This window comes from Rattus norvegicus, chromosome 5, assembly GCF_021556685.1.
Source record: "Rattus norvegicus strain SHRSP/BbbUtx chromosome 5, alternate assembly SHRSP_T2T, whole genome shotgun sequence".
Lineage (NCBI taxonomy): Eukaryota > Metazoa > Chordata > Mammalia > Rodentia > Muridae > Rattus > Rattus norvegicus.
In genome coordinates this window covers 124,110,775-124,126,640 of record NC_141538.1, presented here as the reverse complement: position 1 = coordinate 124,126,640, position 15,866 = coordinate 124,110,775, and positions in this window count along the sequence as shown.

Below are 15,866 nucleotides of genomic sequence, written 5' to 3'. Positions count from 1 at the left end.
ACATATATTGAACCACCCCTGCATCCCTGAGATGAAGCCTACTTGGTCATGATAGATGATCGTTTTGATGTGTCCTTGGATTGGGTTTTCGAGAAATTTATTGAGTATTTTTGTGTCAATATTCATAAGGGAAATTGGTCTAAAAGTCTCCTTCTGTGATGGGTCTTCATGTGGTTTAGGCATAACCTTAATTGTGGCTTCACAGAAGGAATTGGGTAGTGTTTCTATTTTGTGGAATAGTTTGGACAGTGTTGGTGTTAGCTCTTCTATGAAGGTCTGATAGAATTCTGCACTGAACCCATCTGGTCCTGGGCTTTTTCCTTTTTCTTTTTCTTTTTTTTTTTTAGTTGGGAGACTTTTAATAACTGCTTCTATTTCTTTAGGAGTTATGTGACTGTTTAGATGGTTTATCTGATCCTGATTTAACTTTGGTGCCTGGTATCTGTCTAGAAAATTGTCCATTTCATCCAGATTTTCCAGTTTTGTTGAATACAGACTTTTACAGTAGGATTTGATGATTTTTTTGAATGTGCTCAGATTCTGTTATTATGTCTTTCCTTTAATTTATGATTTTATTAATTTGGATATTCTTTCTGTGCCCTCTGGTTATTCTGGCTAAGGGTTTATCTATCTTGTTGATTTTCTCAAAGAACAGGCTCCTGGTTTTGTTGATTCTTTGTATAGTCCTTTTTGTTTCTACTTGGTTGATTTCAATCCTGAGTTTGATTATTTCCTGCCATCTACTCCTCTTGGGTGTATTTGCTTCTTTTTGTTCTAGAGCTTTTAGGTGTGCTGTCAAGCTGCTAGTGTATGCTCTCTCCAGTTTCCTTTTGGGGGTACTCAGAGATATGAGTTTTCCTCTTAGCACTGAAAATCATGTCCCCTAAGTTTGGATATGTTGTGCCTTCATTTTCATTAAATTCTAAAAAGTCTTTAATTTCTTTCTTTATTTCTTCCTTGACCAAGTTATCATTGAGTAGAGCGCTGTTCAACTCCCATGTGTATGTAGGCTTTCTGTCATTTTTGTTGTTATTGAAGACCAGCCTTAGACCATGGTGATCTGATAGGATGCATGAGATTATTTCAATCTTGCATCTGTTGAGGCCTGTTTTATGACTGATTATATGGTCAGTTTTGGAGAAGGCACCATGAGGTGCTGAGAAGAAGGTATATTCTTTTCTTTTAGGGTGAAATGTTCTATGATACCTGTTAAATCCATTTGGTTCATAATTTCTGTTAGTTTCTCTGTGTCTCTGTTTAATTTCTGTTTCCATGATCTGTCCATTGATGAGAGTGGGGTGTTGAAATCTCCTACTATTATTGTGTGAGGTGCAATGTGTGTTTTGAGCGTTAGTAAGGTTTCTTTTACATATGTAGGTGCCCTTGAATTTGGGGCATAGATATTTAGGATTGAGAGTTCATCTTGGTGGATTTTTCCTTTGTTGAATGAAGTGTCCTTCCTTATCTTTTTGATGACTTTTGGTTGAAAGTCAACTTTACTCAATATTAGAATGGCTACTCCAGCTTGTTTCTTGGAACCATTTGCTTGGAAATTTGTTTTCCAGTCTTTTAATCTTTTGTAAAAAAAAAGGTAGTGCCTATCTTTGTCACTAAGGTGCGTTTCCTGTATGCAGCAAAATGCTGGGTTCTCTTTACATATCCAGTCTGTTAGTCTATGTCTTTTTATTGGGGAATGAGTCCATTGATGTTAGGAGATATTAAGGAATAGTGATTGTTGCTTCCTGTTACTGTTGTTAGAGGTGGAATTCTGTTTGTGTGGCTCTCTTCTTTTGGGTTTATTGCAAGAAGATTACTTTCTTGCTTTTTCTAGGGTGTGGTTTCCCTCCTTTTGTTGGAGTTTTCCATCTATTATCCTTGTTTTGGTTTGTTTTCTTTTTTCGTTGTTCATAATATATTCTGGATATCAATCCAGATGTGTGACTAGCAAAGCCTCTCTTCCATTCTGTGACTTTCTTCTGCACTTGATTGATTCGTTAGCCCACAGAGCCTTTTAGTTTTATGAGCCCCCCAGTTGCTGTATGTTGGCCATAATTTCTTAGCTAATAGAGTTCTGTTCAGAAAGTCCTTTCATACATCTATATCTTGTAGGAGGACACTGCCTATGCTTGCTTCCAACAGTTTTAGTGTTTCAGGTTTCCAGTTGAGGCCTTTGATCCACTTAGATTTCATTTTTGTGCAGGGTGATAGATATAGGTCTAAGTCCACATGTGGACATCCTGTTTTCCCAGCACCATTGACCATTTGCTAAAGATTCTATCTTTTCTTCAGTGCTTACTTTTTGCCTCTTGGTCAATATCGGATTGCTGTTGTAACAAGTATTCATGTTTAGCTCCTCTATTTTATTCCTCGGATCTACATGTCTGTTTCTGGGCCAGCACGACATATATACATACATATGTATATATGTATATATGTCTGTGTGTGTATACATATATATCAGTAATTATATATCATTTATGCTAAAGAAGTTAAGCTACTTGGGCTGACAATGCTTCCCACAAAACCCTAACCCCAGTCAGTCAAGGTGGCTCAAATGACTCCCCAAACAATATATGTTATCAATGTAGCCCTTGGTTGGCTTTCAGAGATTGAGAATGAGCCCTTACTGCTGAAGACATCACACACTTAGGACACAGGACTCTTCAAGGTGGACCTGACCTGAAAGCCTCTTTCCTGTAGCCTAGCTTCCATAGTTCCAGAAAATACTATACAACTTATCAGTGGATGGAAACAACTAAATAATCCTACCCAGCTGTAACACCTATGAACAATTACCAGCATGGCATAATGGTACAGTAGGTGACACTCACATATTGGTGGCAACCAACAGCTATTTAATTTGACTTAAGTGCCACTCATAAGGAGGGAAATCATGCCTGGTACTGGAAACCTAGCCAACTTCATGGAGCTTCATCAACCTTAGAAAAGAATCTAATTCTGCCAATTTGCTGGACCAACATAACTCTTTACTATGTTCTAAATCTCATCCATATACCCACAGCTAAGTGTAGCTACCACTACTTATCAAAGAAGTCTCTCTTGACATAAATGGAGATCATCCCAAAAAAATGACAACTGGACACAGTGCAGAGATCAACAGACCACGGGGAGCCTGTCCTTAACAGATACATCTGTATCACAGCTCCTATATCTATGGCTCAGGAAACATTGGGGAAGAGGAGGTGGGAAGACTGTAAGGGCCATAGTAACAGGAAATGGCTGCACAAACAAAACTGGAACATTGGCAATAGCAATAGAAATGTTAACATGCCAGCGGAGGGTTTTTGAGGGGTCTCACCAACTACAAGCAACTGATGACTACTAGGAGAAAGAAAATTGGCCTCTCCCAAGGATGAATCCTCTTACTGGTTGTCCAATACAGAGTAGTCAGCCTTCAAAACATACATACATGCAAACAAAAACAGTCTCAGCAGATTTTAACATGTGTCTGTATATATACATACATATGCATATATGAATACACATTAAATACATGTCATATATCTATACATGTAACAATAATAACGTAAAAGATGCTATCTATTTGTGTGAAGACATGGGAAGGTCCTGAGTAAAGGTAGCTGGGAGACCTGAAGTGAGTAAAGGTGGCAGGCCACCACCTACCCAGCCTCTGCTAGGTCACCTTTCTTAAAACTCCACCACCTCTCAGCTCCATGACAGTAGGGCTAAACTTGCAGAACACGAGCCTTTAGATACTCTCCCCATGTCATGACCAGGACAGCAAGCATCTGCCCTCCTCAACTGAAACTGAAAACGATGGCATCTGCCCTCCATGTTTGACCATTTAAGGTGGAATGCTCTCTAGGCATTCTTGCTGCAGTCTTACAACATTCCTGAGCTGTGTTGTATGAGAATCCCCTCTGTTCAGATGACAAAGCAAAATGAACCTCCAAGAGATGAAGGCTATCACACAAGGCCCTCGGAATAAGTACTAAAAAAGTACAAGAATCCTTAGAAAATGAATGTGTTACCATGATCATTCCACTCTGCCATCCCCTCCCACATGACATAAGGACCAGTTTTCCCTTACACAGGAAGAGCTTTACAGCCATTTAGGAAGCAGAATGCTATCTGCAGAGTCTGCAGACCCTCTGTTTCCTGGGGGCACATAGAAGCCTGACAGTTGTTGGTGTGGGAAAACGCCATGGTTTCTGTGAGGTGTAATATAGTAAGCTGACGGCTGTGCCGTTTCTAAAGTGTGAGGTTCTAGCATTCTGTTCCTGGTTATCCTTAGGATCCTCTTTCTCCCCAGACCTCATTTCACTCATGCAAGGTCATATGACCAGAAAGGTTCCCTCCAACCCTCTCTCCAGATGTTCCCAGCTTTAAAGGATAGCCCTAAAGACAGCACGGAAGACTAGGCTAGAATATAGCAACCCTCAAGGGAGGTTCCTGCCCAGTCAGTGGACTTGGGAGCTGGGGACCATTTTCTTCTAGTGATGTCTCCAACTGGCTACAAACAAACCTACCGCAAAAGTAAAAGACCAGGATTGGGGATAAGTCTTCTGGAACTGTGGCCATAGCCACTTGGGAACTTTCCCTAAGGAACAACTACATACCGTCCAAAGCACGCACACACACACACACACACACACACACACACACACACACACACACACACAAACTTTATTTTCTTAGAATTCCAGTAATGCTCCAATGACTTTGAATTCCCAGAATTCCTTTATTCCAGAGCAAGAGGGTTTTTCTTCTCTTAGCCACTGCCTTCATCAGCATGCTGGTCAGTGGGCACCCTTGGCTGAGGAAGGAATTGCAAAGAAGCCACACAGCTTTATGAAACTCTATATAAACTACTTAAGGACGCTTTCTGCACTGAGGGCAACTTTTGATTTTTGATAAATCACCTCCCATCTTTTTCTAGTCTGTTAAGTTCTGGGGTAGAATCCCTGGCTCCCTAATAGGGTCTTTTCCTTTGCCTCCCTCTTCACAGCACTTGCACAGAGAATTCAGGAAAGTGGGGAGGAGAGGAAGCTGAACCAATGAATCTACTGCCTAAAGCAATAGTACACACACACACACACACACACACACACACACACACACACACTGGGCTTAATATCTTCAAAACCCACAGACACCTGTCATACTCAGAGAGAGGATGAGTGGGTTCTGGGAAGCTATCAGGAGACCCTTTTGAGGAAACTGAGACTCCTAGCAGAGTTGGAGGCAGACACACTCTAGAGACATGGAGTCTGAGGTGCCTTCCCACACACCTCAGTGCTTGCAGGGTTGCTATGACCTCATTTGTAGTCCTAAGTTAGAAGTAACTCAAGGTTGGGTAAAATGGACTACTCACACTGATGTCCAAGGGTTAAACTGCAATTGTGATGTTATGATGGGGGCCAAGTTTTGTCTTCTTCCCATTCCCAAGGCCACTAGTAGTCTAAAGTGGCAAATCGCTATAACCCACTTTATGCGACATTACACACCCAAAGCTACTCCCCTGTGGATGACCATGACTAGACCTAAAGGGGGAAACATCAATCTCAGTAGGAAACTTGGACCCAAGACAATCAAACTAAATGCTCTAAGCTCTGTTGGCATGGACAGCCCTTGGCACTGTGCATGAGTAACTCCTGTGATTCGGGTCTTACCATCTTTAGGATTCATCTTTCTTTCACTTCCTTTCTTTGTCTAAGAACAAATGCTTATGAGATAGACATGATATTAACGAGGGGATACAATCCTGAACATCACAAAAGCACACGATCATAGTTTGAAGGTTCTGAAATCAGACTGCCTGAGATTGAGTCCCAGCATTAGCACTTCAGCAAAAGCTCACCCCTTTTTGACTGAATTTCCTACCTGAAAACCTGGGATAAGAACATTGCAAGGTGGCTCACTGTAAGCTCTGATATCTGGGAGCTAGAGACAGGGATAAGCAAGCAGGGGCCTGCAGCATAGAATGCTTCCGGGAACATCTTTCTGTTTGAGGTGGTGACTGAGGAAGGCTGCTCAGAGGCAATGGTCTCTACTGAGGTATCAAAGCCACACAGTTCAATTCCTGTGGGGGAAATGAAGCAGCAGACACTCTGCTGAGACCAAAGAAAGGTGTAGAATGTTCCAAAATTGTAAGACTTTTGTGCAGGTAGGTGAGAGAGGACAAGGGAACCACCTGAGCTAACCACTTCCTTTACAGAGAGCCACATTGTGGGAAAGCCTTTCTGTCCGAGGCATAGTGTTGGACAATTTGCCCCTAACGTCTTGCGAATATACTTCTTGATTCTGTCTAGTGACAGGAATCATCGCTTTGCACACCCAGACCATTTCTCTAAGGCTGTTACTCATCATGGGTGCCAGGGACACAGTGTTCTTAAGACCCATTTGAACCATCTTTTCACACCACCTAAACTAAATTCTTGTCAGGCAACCATTTCACATGACCAGGTGAGCTCATCCAGTCCTGGCCATCCCATGCGCTCCCTGCCTGGCCCACAGATGCCCACAGAATCCAGGGAGCCCTGCAGAGTTCCCCCTTTCAGTTTCCAATTGGCATCTCTGGGCACCTCACTACTCCTGAGCTGGAAAGACGTGAGTTTGGACTGGAGGATGTCTCTCCTGACCCACAAAGGATCCTTCTTAAGACACATGCCAAGGAGAGAACAGTGGGGCCGCAGGATGTAAGAGACAGAGGCAATGTAGACCCTTGGACAGACACTTTGGAGTGGCTGCCTTTGTGGACTGCTAGGTTGGGTGGCAGGTTTCATAAACTGCTCATCCAGATCACCTACCTGTCCTTTTGTTCTTCCTCCAAGTACTTTGAATTGGACCTTTGTCACTTTAATTAAAAAACATTTGTGTCAAATTCCTATTCTGACCCTTTGTCCCCATTAGCAGTTAGAAAATGTTCAGGGATGATCTGTATAACAAGGTGGGTGAGTTTCTTTTCTCATTGCTGTGACCAAACACTTAAGTAAATCAATTTAAGGAAGGGATTCTTTTGGTTCATGCTTAAGAAAGGATATAGTTCATCACAGCAGTGATGGCATGGGTAGCCTAAGAAAGGTAGCTGGTCACAGTCTCACTGTCCCCATCATCAGAAAAGGGAAAGGAGGGAAAGGGGCACTGCTATAAACCTCAAGGCCTGCTCCCTAGGCCTTGTGGAATGAGCCTTGTATTGTTTTGGAGATAAAGGGACTTGTTTGTTTATTTGTTTGGTTGTGTGTGTGTGTGTGTGTGTGTGTGTGTGTGTGTGTGTGTGTGTAGACATGATTTCACTGTATAGTCCAGGCTATTCTGGAACTCACCAAATAACCCACTGGCCCCAAGCTCATGGCTATCCTCCTGCCTCAGCCTCTAGATTACTGGCATCACAGAAGTGAGCCACCACACCCAGCTCCTTAGTTTTCTTTTCTGTATCTGGGGCCTACAGTGATGACTGGCATAGAGTGAGCATGCTGAAGTAATGAAGGAAATATATTCACAGGACCCCAAAGACAACACTTTTTCCAGAAGGTCTTTCCAGAAACTCTTACAGAGTCTACAAACTATGAAAACCACGCCACCAACTAAGCAAGTGTCCAGACATAAGAATCTGTGGGAGACTTTCCCATCCAAACCTATACACCTATTTCATGCAGAAGCAAAGTCCCTGAACATTCAGCACAGCAGACTCAGGCTTGCAACAGCCAAGTGGTGGGTACCCCAGCCTGCCTTGCATGTTGTGATCCTACTTGACACCTAAGAGGAAACCCCTTACATGCAGGCAGTCTGGAATCCCCCTCCCCCTGCTGTATGCACAGCAGTATCCATGGCAGGGAGGTCACTCAATAAATGGCTGTGGAAGAAAAATGAGGAAGCATGAAAAGAGGCCCAGAGAGCAGTGGACAACAGTCAACCACCACGTCTCACATTTCTCTCAAGGGTTTCCTTGCTGAAAGCCACTGTCACCCCTAATCACAGCTCTATACTTTTCTTTACTCTCTCTGGGCAATGACAATAATATTTACTAAGGTCAAACATGAATGGAATAAAAAATAAATGTTACATTGTTTGTAAAATGAAAGCAGACCTCTTTACATAAGGGACCAGTCCTGGATTTGGGAGGTCAGAGAGATGAAGAGTAATAATCTCATGGCAGGCTGGGGGTCTCTCAAGGGGCCTCGGTTAACTAGGTCATGAGGTGAGAGTGGGGAGACAGACAGGCAAGTCTGAGAACACTCCCTGATTCTATGTGGCTTAGCACATTTCTGTTACCATGTCAGTGGGTGTCCATGAAGTGAGGTGTTAATTCACCTTGTGATGAGCAGGAAGGATAGAGGAGATAGGAAGGCGCCAGGTCAATATACCAATACACCAATGTGTACCCAGGTACGTGTTCTTTTCAGAACACACCTCTGCAGCCAATTTTCTCCAATCAGACCCCACCCACCACCTCCTGATAGTCTATTCACCCTTCGAATCTATCAATGGATTAGGTCCTTGGTTAGGTTAGAGTCGCTGTGATCTAACTGCCTTTGACAGTTACTGATTCACTATGAGAAGTGTTTCATTAAGCTCCTAGGCAATTAAGTTGACAAGATTAACCATCACAGGTCATCAAGATGGGCCAGCGGGTAAGGGCTCACTCCCCCAAGCCTGACAGTCTGAGTTTGATTCGTGGATCCCACAAGCTGTAGAGAACTGACTCCTGCAAGTTTTCCCTCTGACTCTGGTGCACACATGAGCACCTGAAGAGAAAGAGGAGGGGAGAGAAAGAGAAAGAGTAAAGAAACGTAAGAATAACCATTACACTAGCTAATTAGCATATACTCCCTTATTCTTTCAAATCTCTATCGGCCTCTTCCTAAACCAAAGAAACAGAGAGACTTTAGGTAACGTGCCTGAGCTTTACAGCTACTTAATGCTAAGGTCTATGATTTAAAGCTGATGGCAAGCTTCTCGGCCCTGTCTTACCCACTGTGCCACACTTCTCCGAATCCCCCTATGTCACTTGACAAGGGGGGCAACGAGAGGCTGTATCTGCTCCTGGCCACAATAATAGTCCTGGGTGCTGGGGGCTGTGCCGAGCAGGAATGCCACGTTGCTAATGGAAGAAAATGCAATTATGGGGCATAATTACAGTGTGTCGCATTCTGCAATTACACTGATGGTATTTAATATAGAGCATATTCGGAAGCTAAATGGAATGGGAACACCCCCAAACAGAACCACCAGGCTGCTAAGAACCTGTTCCCTCCACCCTGCAGAGTCACAGGCCTTCTGCTTAATGGGAAACATCTTGTCCCCTCTGAGCTGATCCCTAGATGCTCAGAGTCATCGTCCTGCCCCCAGCCTCCAGTCCCACGGCTACCCTCACCCCGTCAGCTCTTTCCCAGTCACAGCTGCCTCTGTACTGCACTGCTCTTACAGGCTTCCCACTGCTCTTACCACTTCTGGAGATACCCTCTGGACCACAGTCCTCACTGCATTGCAAGAGTTAATAAGTCACTCCATTGCTGAGTCCCTACACTGCCATTCAGCCTAGGGCCCTGGACTCACTGGCCCTGGCTGGCCTCCCATCTCCCCTATGTGGGTCAAGCCATTCAGAATCTCTTACTCCTGCCAGTTTTGTGCATGCCCTCCTCTAACGCATTCCTCGAAGCCTTCGCCTGACTCAAAGTCACCGAAACTCCTCACATTCTCAGACCATGCAAGACATTACCACAACACACTTTTTCTCTGTACCATTGTAGAGAGTCTACTTTGGGGTGATGGTCCTGTTTCTCCTTGGGGAGGTAGGCTTGGTTTGTATTGGTTTGCAGGTTTGGGTTATTGTTTATATTTGTTTTGATTTTGATTTTGGGGTGTGTGTGTGTATATGTGTGTGCACATGTGTGTCTGTCTGTCTGTCTGTCTGTGTAGACATGATCTTACTGTATAGTCCAGCCTGTCCTGGAACTCACCAAGTAACCCTGACTGTCCCCAAACTCATAGCTATCCTCCTGTCTCAGCCTCTCAATTCCTGGCATCACGGGAGTGAGCCTCCACGCCCAGCTCCTTTGTTTCCACTTCTGTGCCTGATGCTTACCGTGATACCTGGCATAGAGTGAGTGTGCTGAAGGAATGAAGGAAATATATTCAAATCATATGCAAGCAGCAATATTTGATTTCCGTGACTCTGCATTAGAGAAATCAGAGAACAGCAGCCAGTCACAGACAAGGAGTCCTTTTAGGCCTTCTTTGAATTTTTAAAAATTATTTTTTTAAAAAGATCAGAGGCACACTCACTCAAAGTCATAAAAATATATGACAAAAAGAGAAAAAGGAATAAAAGATATTTTTTCTATTTGAGGCTTACTGTCATAATAAACTACTGAGCTAGTCATACCCAAATAGGTAAGCTAAGGAAGAGTCACTTAAAACATTGAAAATGTTGGGGCTGGAGAGATGGCTCAGTGGTTAAGAGTGCATTACTGCTCATGACTTCCTTTTTCTTGGGTTGAGTGAAAGGAAAGTCCATCTTTACTTAGGTGCAAGCTCTACTGGGCATTTGCACTTACCAACCACCCCGGGGACAACATGGGTATGCTAGAGAGGAACAAGACAAACATGGCAGGCAGAAGTCACTTCTGCACCTCAGAAATTTATTTACTTATTTAGAATGCAAAATTAGACCCTTGCACTGTGAAACACCCCAGAGGCTAAAAGCTTTGAGAACTTCCAGAGCAGTGGAGTGGCTCTTCCTCACACCTGACCATTCACGTCTTCAGCAATAGTTCCTGAATACCAACTGCTGTTAGGCGTGGGAACACAGCAGCGAACAAAGCAGAGTAAAGCAGATCGCTGCCCTCATGCAGGCTTGACTTCAGAAACCTGGGCTAGAAGAGCCGCCATCATGAGCAGTTCCCCACCCTATCATCTCAGAACAGAATAAGAGCACAGAAGCAATCAGATGCAACCCCACCATCTTGTTTCACAAACAGGCAAATGAGCTTAGAGAAGACTGCATTGCGACCCAGGTGAGACTGCATCCACCTCTCAGATTCGCTGGCAGTAATGACCCAAAGTCATCCCTATTTGTAAGTGCCTCAGTAGGATCTGACCTAGCACTGCTAGTCACAGACCTAGGTTAAACTCAGAACCCACCCCTTTCTTGGCTCTACCCCCTTGAAGAAGCCTACTTAAGCTCTGGATCTGCGTGTCCTCACCTATGGAATGGGCACTGCATCAGCCCCTCTTCTGGTTGCTCTCGTAAAGACAACTTGTAGAAGGGAGAGTTTACTCAGGGCTTGAAGTTTGAAGGTGCAGCCCATCGTGGCAGAAAACAAGATGGCAGGAATTTGAAGCACATGGCATCTGTAGTCAGGAAGAAGAGAACCAAGAATGTTTATGCTTAGTTCCCTTACTCCTTTCTAACACTCCAGGACCCAACCCAGGGAATGATCCCATTCTCCTTTAGAATGGGACTTTCCACCTCAATTAACCTAATCAAATCCTTCAGAAGCTTGCCTGGGGGCTAACTTAATCTAAATAATCCCCTACGTGTGCCCAGGGCTTGTCTTCTAGATGATTCCATAGCCTATCAAGTTGCCAGTTGACACTATAATCACAAGCATCATAATGGTGATCACGGCATTACTGATGGTCACAACCCTTCCCTTCCCCACTGAGTGGGCTCCCAGGAGATGTGGGATTTTGCAAGTGAGGCTGACTATGACAGACCAGCTGTAGGTAGCAATGAGCACTTGGTTAGTGCAAATGGGGACAGAATTCCACTGAAGGCAATTTTAGCTAAGTGGAATTTATGTTTAAAAATGAACCCTAAGTTGGAAAACTCCCAAGTGTTTACAATATGGGTTTGAGAGTCTACTTTTTTTTTGGCTGCCTGTTTTATAAAATGTCAATGCAGAAAGTATTTCTGATGGAACTACGGCATCCCAATTGGAATGCAACAGTGTGAAATATACACAGGGTCTTGCAGATAGGGTAAGAGTATGTGAGGAATCTCATGTGCCAGTTTTCGTTTTAGGTCACATGTTGAAATAATCTTTTGGAGATATTTGCTTATAAACAAAGTGTAAAATAATTCTCACTTCTATTCACACATTTTTGACTCTTCTGTTGACTTGATTTGCTGGACAAGCTCACTTGTAGGACCATAGAGTTCCTCCCTTATCTTCCTGCCTTCTTGCCCTTACTAAGGGGACATACACACACACACACACACACACACACACACACACACACACACACACACACCTGCTCTGGTAGGGTTCTTTCTGGTTCTTTAGTTACAAATAGGAAAAAAGGAAGAGGAGTCAGTTCCAATATTCTTAACCAGGTGATAAATTTGAGAATACAAGGGAAGCTGTGTAGAAAGCTTGGGAAACAATCTGGTTGTGGAATGAGGAACAGGATTCTAAGTCACACCTTCCCTTGGATGAATGGCCTCTATGGAGTTGTAGTCTAGTTGCCCAGCTTGTTTCACTGGTTAGCCTATGCCTGAGAGGGATTTTAGGGGAGGGGAACATGGTTGCCAGATCCATAAAGGAGGCTAGTTTCCAGTGCGTGGATGCCAGCCCTTAGGAAAGGACCAACCAGGATGCTAGTACTGAAGGAAAAAGCTTGGGCAGGCTAGCCACTCAGAACAATGGTCTTGGTGCTGCCAGTGCATAGCTATATAACAAGGAATGCAGCAGAGTGTGAGCCTGACCCTAGATTTGACTGGGTGCTCTGAAAGAAATTATTCTGCCTTGGTGGGCTCCAGTTCCCTCGATCAGAAAACAGCAGCAGGGTGTTAGTCTGTCAGTTCCCTCTCCTCACTCCTGTTCTCATCCTCCTGGTGGCTGGCTCACCTAGTAATGCAAAGTGCTGGCTGGGTTCAGCTGCAGCCATTCCTCCTGCCTGTCCCCTGCTACCTGCTTTAGCTCCTCAGATTTTTCCAGCCCTCCTCTAGAATCTTCCTGCCTCCTTGCTCTCCTGTGCACTTTAGTAGCTTTGCTGTAGAAATTGTAAAAAGAAAAAAGAAAGAAAAATCAAAAGCTGGAATATGCAGAGAGCTTGTGAGTCTAATGGCTCAGGAATAGCTAATTCAGCAAAACGTACATGTCAGGAAGGGAACTTAACTTCCTGCATGATGGCTCCTGTTAGAAGAAAAAAGAGAAGATGGTTTTACAAGTTCTCATCATATTAGCCCCAATTATACTTCCTGGTAAACAACATCTTCCTGTGTGTGCAAATGTATTCTCAATACACACACTAGTGACATGAAGGATCCCAAGATTCCTTCTAGAAATTAGTCCAGTTGTGCATTCCACAAGAGCACACATTCTCTCACATATCCTGCCCAAAAAGAGAGACTTGAAGGGCCATCAGGGAGACTACCTGAGTGTTCTGATGAGTGATAGCCCCAAACAGCACATCAGAGACCAAAGTCAGCCTCTACTTGAATCCTTTTCCCCATTAGGCTTCTTCTTGGCCCTTCCACTACCCTTGTGACCATTCCCTCTATTTAAAGATGTCCCTGAAGTGACTTTAGTTCCTGAGCCCTGGCCAACACCAGAGTTGAATTCTTTCACTATTAAGGAAGGACAGAGGTTGGTAAGCCAATTGAAGTTCAGGGACTTGTTACTGTTGCTAAGGAGTTTCTCAGTGGCCCTGCCCATCCTCACTGTCAGGCTCCTCCCTCCACTACAACATTCTCTCTACCTCCATTCATTTACTCAAAACCAAAATCAAGAACCAGCCTCACCAGCAATATTAAAAACTGAAATCTCTGGTGCTAAGTTGCTCCTAACCCAGCTCCACTCATTCTCTACTCCCCATTGGCCCCTCTGTTCTTTAACCCATCTTTCTAGAGACAGATGGCAAGCACATCTTGGAGCAGTATATTTGTATAGTCTTCAGATTGCCTGAGGCAGGACAAGTGTTCACAGAAAACCCTCAGTATAGGCTTTACATTTCACAGGTCTGTCTGTCCATTTTTAGAGTGCCCTGCCTTGCACCCTTTTGTAACCTATCCTATGAATCAAATCCTGGCTTTTCTGTTTATGAGCTAGGGAATAATTAATGAATGTCTCTAACACACTCTCTGTATTGCAAATCAGGACACCAATAACTCCCTCCACAGGAAGCAGGTTCTTATTTTCGTCTCCTGTCCTTGGACCCTGGCCTCATTGCAAGCTTGTGTCTACCCTTACATCACTCGTTCCTGTTTCCATGGTGCAAACAACCTCTTTTTTCTGTGGTGAAACAATGAACTCCCCACTCAGGTTTACCCCCAGGTACACCAAGTTCCAGTGGCCTGTGTTTGCACAAATGTAGGGCTGGAAGGCCAGCAAATAAAAACAAAGGCACATTCCCGTCCTCCTAAAGGAAGCCATCTTAGGTACCAACCACTGTTCTCCCTTGACACTGAAATAAATCACCCTCCACTGGTCCCTGCTTCATGCTTAACTCATGAAAGAAAACAAGAAACCACTTTCTTTCGAGGACTACAAACCAAGACACCCACTGAGAGGCTAACTCTTACCTTCAGATCATCGAACCCTGGGCTATATCTAACAAGTCCACAGACAGACCAGTCATCCAGATTCCAAAGACACTGACATATTTCTCTGCACAATTTGCAAGCAAAGCAATAATGCTCTAATTATGTGTCTATTATTGCCATCATCATAATGTACCCACGTAGATGGTGGCAGCTAGACTGGGTTAATATATTCATTAGGAACAGGCACAAGCAACATGACATTAATACTGCTAATAATACCTAATTGAGCTTAATTACAATGTGATGCCTAATATATTGTGATGAATTTATTCTCAAAGTATTTACATATTTGTAGTTGAGTAATTAGCATTCCTCCCATAAATAACTCCTTAAAAGTCCACTCCAGCTTGGAATCGGGAGAAGAGCTGTTCACACCCTCCTGCTTACACTGTCCTGACCAGGAAGAAGCTCTTAATTGTTGCAAAAATACATATGTCACGTCTCCCTTGAAGGCAGAGTGACAGGTCCCACTGGGGAAGGCATTTCTAGGCAAGGTGGCAGAACGAGAGAGATTCATTCCACTCCACTTCAAGATGGACTGAGACGAAAAAAATGTCATCCTGGTGTTTTGTTGTGCTTGGCAGACACTCGTGGTCTGCCCATGTGATGGAAGAGGGATACATACACACTGCAGGAGGGTGACCTGGCTAGAAGGAGGGTATATAGAGGTGCCCTGAGGGTGCTCAGCTGGCATGTTGGACTGGCAGGGGAGGAAGTTCCTCAGATGGAACCACTGTCATGTGACAGTAGGAGCTGACTGTGAAGATGACAACAGCATAGATTCCAAAGTCAGATCCCAGCTCAGCCGTTTGCTACCCTCAGACCCATGGGTATCTGTATGGGGGGCGGGGAACAGTATCTGTAGGCCTCTGTTTCTCCTTTACATTGCATTGACTAGGTTCTCAATAATAACAACAAATCGATGTCTGTAATTCTGAGTTCTAGTCCAGTGGAATTAAAGAGTTAAACTCAGAGAGTGCATCCCGAGCTCTTAGCACCATTTAAACCCAAGGTACCAAGGCATCAGGCAAGTTAGTGGACCCCAGACTCCTTACTCAGAAAATGAAAATTAATATCATATATCTAACATAGGATGCTCATAAGAATTAAGAGAAAGAATAATTTGTGTGAATTTCTTGGGACACTTGGCATATCCTAGCTGTCTAATGTCAGCTAGAATTAACACTACTGTGGCCATTCTTTTTGTGCAAGATTCAGCTGCAGAGGAAAACACCCATTCTAGGTCATTGGAGCAGCAACAGAATTCAGCACACTGCTCAAATGGGCAAGAGGGATATGAGTTGCTAAGCACAATATCAAGCTTGGATATTCA